Source organism: Aptenodytes forsteri, unplaced genomic scaffold, assembly GCF_000699145.1.
Source record: "Aptenodytes forsteri isolate BGI_AS27 unplaced genomic scaffold, ASM69914v1 Scaffold273, whole genome shotgun sequence".
NCBI lineage: Eukaryota > Metazoa > Chordata > Aves > Sphenisciformes > Spheniscidae > Aptenodytes > Aptenodytes forsteri.
In genome coordinates, this window is record NW_008795041.1 from 4,858,399 (window position 1) to 4,867,450 (window position 9,052).

The 9,052-nt window shown below is 37.7% G+C and overlaps 1 protein-coding gene across 1 annotated transcript in view; it reads left to right on the plus strand.

Annotated features, from left to right (window-relative positions):
• POLA1 (DNA polymerase alpha 1, catalytic subunit) overlaps positions 1 to 9,052 on the plus strand; it is a 210,001-nt gene that overhangs the window by 131,071 nt on the left and 69,878 nt on the right.

A 9,052-nucleotide genomic window follows, 5' to 3' on the forward strand; every position in this document is an offset into this window, starting at 1 on the left:
TTAATCAGCCTGGATAATGCTGAATTCAAGAGGAGCAGAATGAACCATCCAGGAAAGGAATTTCCTTTCTTTATAAGAGTTTTTTATCCGCTCCATCCCACAGGTAAATTCAGATCAGTTATATAGGCCAAAACTCAAGAAGCTTTGAAAACGAGGAAGTGCTTAAAAAAGAAATTGGAATCGTATCTTCAACTTCCATTGAAGTGAGGCAGCATGAAATGGAGTGTGAAATGCTGTGGTCCCTATTTACTTTTTCCCTAAATTGGATGATCAGGTAGCATCAGACTCTTAAAAATACTCACACTGGGAAATGTAACCTATTTTTTCTGGATGAGGAACTGGCTACAATATTTATTGTATAGAAAAAGAAAAATTAATGTGAAGTCAATGGCCAGAGTGAGTTGATAAAATAGTTCCTTATCTTGTGATCTGATTAGTCATATACCACACTGGATCTATGATCAGGTCTCTTAATGCACTATAGTTAGCTTTATGTATGGATTTCAGGAACAAATTTCAGTTGTTGTTACTATAATAGTTACTAAAACTATTTGCATTGCTTCTTGGAATTTAAAGCCAAATGTACACAACACCTAAGAAAATACCAGAGAACATGGAATAAGCATTTCCTGGGTAAGGGATTTAAGCTGTAGAATAAATTTATAAAGGAGTTTATGCAAACCTAAGGTACTTCACCATTCTAAGCATATGCTGCAATATCTTTCCTTTGAGCTAGAACAAGCTTGGCAGCATGTTTAACATGGTACCTATCCCACTTCAAATAAAAAGACAAAAGCTCTAGTCAGCCAGCATCAATAGTAGACTCTTGATCCAGCTCCTTTTATAAAACAATTTATTTGAAGAGTCTGTGAAAATATCAAAGGAATTTATTATTGGAAGATGATTAAATGTTACAGTTAGGACAGCAGTATAAAGGCTTAAAACAAAACATCCTCAAAGATGATCTTTGGTTTATGTACTCAAATTTGAGTATAAATATGTTAGATAACTTAGTTTTAAGAGATTTTTGACTTAAATGTTTCAGTTATGCCTGGTAGTTCAGGAGAACTTGCACACACTCTTCATTTTGAAATTCTTTCACGTTGTGAAATTGTAGGATGAAATTTGGACATATCTTTCCTCTTGTAAGGGATCTCTTGAACCTAACATTAGAGCTTCTGACTTAGTACAATTTGATCTCTTTGTAGTAACATATTAAAGAAGTGGAGAGAGCTTTTCCAGTAATTTCTTGTTAAAATTTTGACAAAGTGGAAAAGAAGGTTGGAATGACTAGTATATCAATAACAATATCTATCCATATACTACTTTGAGATCTAAATACGTCTGAACTTACTTATTGAAGAGGCTTTGCAGGTCTCCTAGATTTCCTTCAAAGATAAAATGAGATCCTTCTCATGGTCTCACAGATATATTTTTTATTAGTGCTTGGTATCTGGTTTGCTTGTGCAATATCAAGCCTTGCAGGATCCTGAAAAAGTTGCTGAACCAGAATTCTGCATCACTGATTGCTTCTAACTCCATTACTCTGGGTTTTAGGGTTGGTTTGCATGATTCTTGGCAACAGAGTGTGCCTGCCCTGTCCTTATCAAGGAGATCATCACTGATAGGAAAAATGTCAAAATAGATAAGATGCTCCACCTGTGAAGCTGCAGGCCCACCTTCTATTTCCAGAGCTAACATCTGGTAGTAGTCTTTTATAAAGCTAAAAAGAAGTTTGTTTCCTCAGAGAAGTTGACGGTTGCATGATTTTATAAAGGCTTCGTTTCTGATGGTGATCATTTTGCTAGGGGGCGAGGAAGAAAGGAAGCCTGATGGCTCATTTTCCATATATGATACTCTTCTGTGACAGGATATTCTCTTTAGTTTCCCTCAAATTTCTTTCTGACAAGATTATCTCCAAATTTCACCTTGATGAAGAATTTATTTGTCTTTTCCTTCCTCTGCCCAAAAAGGGTGGGTGACCAAGAGGTAGGTTTTCAGACATCATGAGGTGTTCCTTTCATATGTTGATCCAGTCTTTTATAAGTTCAGATAATTCAGTCTCCAGGTTGTTTGTACTAGTAGCTACAAGTTCCAAAGGAATGGCCATCTTTGCTCAGGCTGTCTAGGAGACGCATAGACTTGACCGAGTCAGATGTCTTAAGATATCACCTGTGTGGAACCCTCCTGGTCAAAGTGTTCTCCGCTGAGTCTACTTTGCTAGTCTCACTGATAAATTACTCCATCCATAAGACTGATCAAGCAACTACCTGATGTATCTTTGTACTTGCTCTGGAAGGACAATCAGGATGAAGCAGCTAGTTGGAAGCAGCTAGAGAAAGTATATGAAGCAGGCAAGCACCAGGATATCGCAAAGAGTTACTTTTCCTGCAGATTAGAATAGCGTGTTTCTGATTATGCCAATCCTAGCCTCATCAAGTCTAACATCTTGAGAAAGCCTTTCAAAAATTGAATGAGTCTGTGCCTTTCTTGTGTCTAGCAGCAGTAGAATTGGTTTCTTTATAAGAGAGGCCGCCTGAGGTTTTTACCAGGTACGTTTCCTCATGAAAAACTGGGATGTTGCCTGAGGAACCTGAGTTATGCTGGACTTCACATCGCTGAGTGGGCAAAGCTCCCCATGTGAAATCTTATTTCACTATGATAGCATCCCTGACATGCGGGGGTTTCTTCTTGGGATTGTAGCAGTGGCAGGTAGGTGTCACTCAAGTCTGTGTTGTCTACTGAAATTCCAGTGCATGACACTGGTTCTCACACTGTCATTCAGCTTTTCATTGCTGCTGAGATCTCACCAAGATGGTGCAAGAGCATTGGATCAAGTCAGCGTTATTACTGGAGTATTTCTTTGTTCTGAACAGGCAAAAAAGCAGATTAGAAGTTGAAATTAATTAAAAGTAATTGGGTTTCTGGTACACAGCAGAAAAACTTTCCTGACTTTACAGCAATAGCTCATCTTTAAGTTGATATTAATACCACCTTTGGTGTTTCAGGTGTGAATTGTGATGTAATTCTCAAAAGATATAGCTGCTACTACTAATAGTCGAAACACTTGCCAAAGAATGTGCAAACAGAGGTTTTGGCTCAAGTTCTAATTCCCGAGTTGCTGTATACTACTAAGGAATGTTTGTCTATCTGCTCCCCCAAACATTCAGATATTTACAGAAGACACAGGCAGGTGGAACAGGGAGAACACACCTGTGATGTAGAACAAGTTATTGCAAGTGGAACTGATAACTTTCAGGTCACTGAGTCAAGTCCGCTGTTGCCACGAGAAACTTCATATAAAATATTTCATAAAATCATCTATCTTTTAACATTGTGTGGGGTTATCAGTAGATTTGATAATTTATCCAGTAATGCAATATTGGTGGGACCTCATCCTTCCAGGGGATTTAAAGCTACTTCGACCAGATTTGCCCTGTTAGGCGATGCTATCCATAATAATGGACGTTGGCAGGAAAATGGGGTTTGAAGCTTCTGGCCTTGGAATTAGTGGAAATAATATGCTTTTGTAAGAGTAATCTGAAAGGAGAGGTCAGTTTGAAGTTAGAGTGGCTTGATTAGTAACTCACAATGATGCCTGAATCAGAAAATTTTAGTTGTGTTGTCTCTCTCACATTCAGCCTTCCAAAAGCTGAATCGGTTTGCTGATCAGTGACATGAACAGCAAGCTTATGCTGGTTGACTAGGAAAGCATGTCCAGGTTGTGTTTCTACACTTCCCTTCTGGCAGGTTTGATGATTTAAGGTGATAATTTCAGCTCTGCAGTGAGGAAGCCATCGATTTTGGATCCAATGTGCTTGAGGTTAGGTATCCCAGCCATCTGGAGATTGGATGTCATCCACCAAGATCCCATTTTCAAAAATCCATGTTAAGCTTGTCTTCAATGGAGAGTAAGATTGTAGAGAAGCAAGCACTAATTACATTTTAAATTCAACTCCAAAGTGACTGACGGTGACCTCTGAATAATTTTCAGTGCTTGCAGCTTCTTCTTTTTACTACCACATTTTTTCATTCCATGTGAACTTTTAAAGCCTTGTAGTACCTCAGCATCCAGACTGTCTGAAGGCAGGAACAGATACAGAACTGAAGTGTCGTAGAGAAGCACATCCAGTCCTCTACTGTAGCAGGCAACCAAGCTACATTGTGAAATGTAATTTGTAAAAACTATTAAGATAAAGCTCAATAAATGTATGTTGTTGACTCCTGCAACTTCTGTTTGAAAGGCTGTTCCAAAACCACTTGCCTCTGTATTTTGGGGTAATATTTATAATGCTTGTTGATCACTAGAATGTGAGAGGCTAATTCTCAAGAACAGACTTACAAAGAAAGAAAATTACTTTTGACTTGCAAATTTCTCCCCATTAGCTACAGTATGTGGACATAGTACTCTTCAGGGATTTTCTTTTATATTGTGCATTTACTTCAGGATTTTTTTTGCATACACTTTTTATATTTTAAAATGAACTAAGCATTTGTAGACAGAATGTTTGGTAATGCTAGTTACGTGTGTGTGTGTGTGTGTCCCCATCAACTTGTAGTTCATTTCCCATAGTGTTGCAGATATCAAGTAGAACAAAACTGAAGGTTTCCTATTATGGTTTTGTTTGATCTATTGCAAATTAATTTACAGACTCGGTGATAGCTGCTGGGAAATGAAGGATTGGTTTTGTTTGGTCAGTGAAGACGACAGGCATGGATCAAATAAGGGTTAACAGTAATGCACTTGAACAAATTGAATCAGAACATAATGCATGTATTGAATTTGATTGCAACATGCATGTCCATGGAAAAGTTTTTTGTTTAAAACAAATCAAGGCTATGGCTTAATTATCAAAGCAAAACAAGAGACATAAAGAGCTACATGTTTCTGATACTGGTTGGGGGGGGGGTTGTTTTTTTTGTTTTGTTTTGTTTTTCAGAAATAGCTCCCTTCACACAGTTGTCTACATGTTTAATTTCCATGCATAATAGCAACAGTTATTGTTGTCATTTGTTAAGAGAGATTAACAGATAGTAAGTACAAACAAACGCAAATAAGGCGTGAATAGAGAGGTGACAAAGAAGAAAAGACCTCTTTAATGTTAATTATAACTGGTAGGAAGTCTATACAAATGACATTAACTGTTTCGATATGAATTGAAGGGACATTTAGTTAGTATCTATGTAACATGTTTGGTTGTTTTATTGTAGGTAACAACTTAGATCTCCATTTTTTTAAATATAGTTTATTGAGAAATGTACTGTCCAGTGAAAGTTGTATGTTTTGATCATTATTTCTTAGTAGAGGAAAACAAGTATAATAGTAAGCTGTTGAATTGGAGTGCTTATTTTTATCCTAAGCTATTGTTTTTAGTTTAAGCAGGGTTTTTCAGTCTTTTTTCACCTGTATTTTGTGACCAGCAAAGTTCCCAGTGCTTTCTTCAACAGTGACTACATTAGACCGAAACAATTGCATAAAGAAACTTGCTTCAAATGTCATTATTCAGTGGTAGGTTGGGTGGACCATCTTATGCATTCCCTTATAAGACAATAGAAGCAGTGCCTTGCAAGTGGTGTAGTCCTTTGTTTCTTAATTGTTAGCTAAAAATGCCAATAGGTGGCAGAGAACACACTGTTACTTTTATCATGCATTATTTTCATGGTTGTCTATTTTTGAGTATTCTGCTCAGCTGAAGTTGGGATGCTGCTCCCATTCCAGGCTTTGTTTTTTCAGTTGCACTGGCATTCCCTAACTAAATACCTTACTATCTGGCAGTTCCATGCTTTGTTTTTCTAGTATAATAAATTGTTTTAAAGTTCAAATGTAGTCATTTAATATGTTTTGAGTCATGAGTGTTCTCTTTGTGCACACAGAATCTTTTCATAGTTACAGCTGAAACAATTATGCTCTTAAACAGGAGGGGTTTGGAATGGGTGAGGACACCCTCCGCACCTCCCCCTGCCTGGCTGTGTATTTTAAGGCCCTGTTTGTGTCAGACTGCTACCAGATGTTTCACAGGAAGGTAGAGATGCCACATAATGAGCAAATATGGCATAAACAGCTTTCCACACAGAGCATAGCTTTTGTCTCTAAGAATTAACTTAATGGAAGATCTGTGACAATTCATTATCCTGTCCAGAAATGTTTTTGTGTTTTCCCTCACAGTGGCTCTAATGATATTGTCAGTACTCACGTAAGTGAGTGCCTGAAGATCTCAATGCTATCCTTGAGTAGCTTTTTTCGGTAGAAAGTTATTCCATGTCTATTAAAATTGAGTTATTTAAAAAATGTTAATCTGTTAACAGATTAATGCGTTCCTCTTTTAGAAATAAAACCTAGATTCATTTGCAAAAACAAAGCTAAGGACTAGCTTTTTCATTTGAGGCTCCCTTGTGTCTGCTGACTCCAGAAGACACAGGTCAGGTGTCTGTGTTAGGTCAGGTCCTAAATTACGACTTTTCATGGTGAAGCATCTGCTGATGAAGTAGCTCAGTCTTGTTGAGCAGTGTCTATCTTTCTAATGTCACTTGTGAAATATTTGTCATAAATAATTTTTATGTGACAAGGAGAGTGGTACTAGGACTGCTAGGGCAACAGTTGTGCAAGAGATGAAAATTAAATCCACAGAAGATTTCTGAATTCTTGGAATTTTCTCACCGTGCAGTATTAAATCTGTAATGATTTACATTGTTCATCTACATAACAATAAAACTCAAACATGGTCAGCAGATACACTGATCATACTGTTTCCAAAAGGCTTGCTCTGACATTAGGTGTACCCTTATTTTATTAAGAGAGTCTAGAGCAGGGTTTGCCTCATCCCAAAGTCTGTTAGGTGAATTGCTTTTCAGAGATGCTTTTTTCTTCCTCCATTTACTATAAACGGATCATAGGGTGACTAGCTTAGACTGCGTACCAGGCTTTTAGATATCCAAAGCTGGGTGAAATGAACCCTAACTGCGTATCTTAATGGACTCTTCCCATTTCTGCATTACGGCTTGAGCACACATTTTAGGTAGTGCTATATACCTTGCTGTTGGCGTGAAGTTCCCCACAAAGTTTTTCTGGTCTGCCCGCATGGGCATAAAAGCTCCTCTCTGCAAGAGCAACAGGAAGTGCTTTGATGGGCTTGGCACTGCATGGGATAATATTGAAGATATGACATGGCTGGAGACATGGTGAAAGAAGAGAGGTTTCTGGAATAAATGAAACCTCTTTATTTGAGGTTTCATCTTAAAAAACAAACAAACAAAAACTGAATCAGACTTCTAGCACTTTTGAAAAGATTATAGAATGTATTTTTAAGTTGAAGAGAGGGATAAAGCTGACAAACATGAAAGAACACAGTGTTCAGGTTATCTGATCCTTTAGAGAACAAGCTGCAAAAACATACAAACAAACAAATCTCTGCATACTCCAGTAAGTGATAGGAAAGACATTGACAAAAATTTAAAAAACAAAACAAAAAAAACCCAAAAACCACAACCCCCCCCCCAACTTTTAAGAGTAGACATAGTCAAATCCCATTTTAACATTATACTGACATAGTCATATTGAATCGGGATGCTGGATTACTGAGGTACAAAATACAGATTCAGTTTTGGCCATGCCAGTGAGGAAAGAAAACAAAAGCCAGAAAAAGGTATATAGTTGCAGGCTTTTGTTATTGACTTGTAACCAAGATGGTGGTAGTGACAATAGTGCTCTGAGTGGAGCTGTGGAAACTGGAAGGGTAGGAAACATGATGATAATTGGAAACCTGAGTTGCCACCATGGAAATTAGGTAGAAGTCATTGCCAGAGCATAATGTTGGGACACCTTGTTAAGGAGCCAGTGAGAAGGCAAGCAAGCAACTTTTTTTGAGTTGTCCTCTGATTTGTAATATTTCTGTCAAAGTACCAGGAATCCTGGTATGGTTAGATTAAACTTATTTGCAGGAGCAACAGAAAACAAATTTTGGAAACAGAGGCAAAAATAAACAGTCACTATTCCCAGCAGAGCCATCAACAGCTGATAATCTGAAATGCCGAGTTTGACAATGCTGAGCTGTGCAGGGGTGGTAAAAGCAGGAACTGTTTGAGAAAAGTTGCAGAAAGACATTGTGATACCAAGTTGACTTGTCAGTTAACAGTGGAAGATTAAATCCTTTGCCAAGTAACGTTAAGCGATGCAGATGCTAAAAACCCAATCTTAATTTTGCATACAATGTGTGTATTGACTTACTGGTGAAGAATAAAATTACAATTCCTAGATAATAATAAATGTCTTTCTGGAAATGACTGCTCAGTGCTCAAATGCTCAGTAGTGCTCCAGACAAACACAACTCGAGGAAAGAAAGGAGCAAAGAACAAGATGGTAAATACCGTCTTGTTTCTGTATAAATTCATGTTCATCTAGCATCCTGAATACAGTGTGCAATATTGGTTTCATCTCCCTCTCCGTTTGTCCCATTTTCCCCCCACCCCCTCATTTCAGAAAGGACCTGGAAGAGATTCAGAGAAGGGCAACAAAGATGTGGAGTGGTTTCCATGCGAGGAACAACTAAGTAAATTAGGACTGTGGTTTGGAAAAGAGTTTGATTGCAGATGATGTGATGGAGGTCTATAAAATCATGAGTGGCATGGAAAAGGTGAATGCAGAATGATTATTCCTAGTCTCTCCTGATACAAGAACTAGAAGGCATTAAAAAAGATTTTTTTTTTTTCTTTTTTTGGTGTGTTCAAGAAAAATAAGATACTTTTTCATATAGTGTGTAGTTGTTCTGCAGGATGTTGTAGATGCTAGAAGTTTACATTGGTTGGAAAAGCACTTTAAGTTCGATGGGGGAAGTAATGCATCCATCACCACTGAATATCGAGACAGTGATTCAGGAGGTCCTTGAGCCATTTCCAAAAGCTGGGAAAATCTTCTGGAAAACTTTAACTGTGTGCTTTCTCTTATGCTATTCCTTAAGTATCTGCGATTGGTGATTTTTAGAGATAAGGTGTGGCATTGGTTCAACCTATGGTTGGACCTGGTGCAAAAGGTACATCCTTACCAATCCCAGAAGCA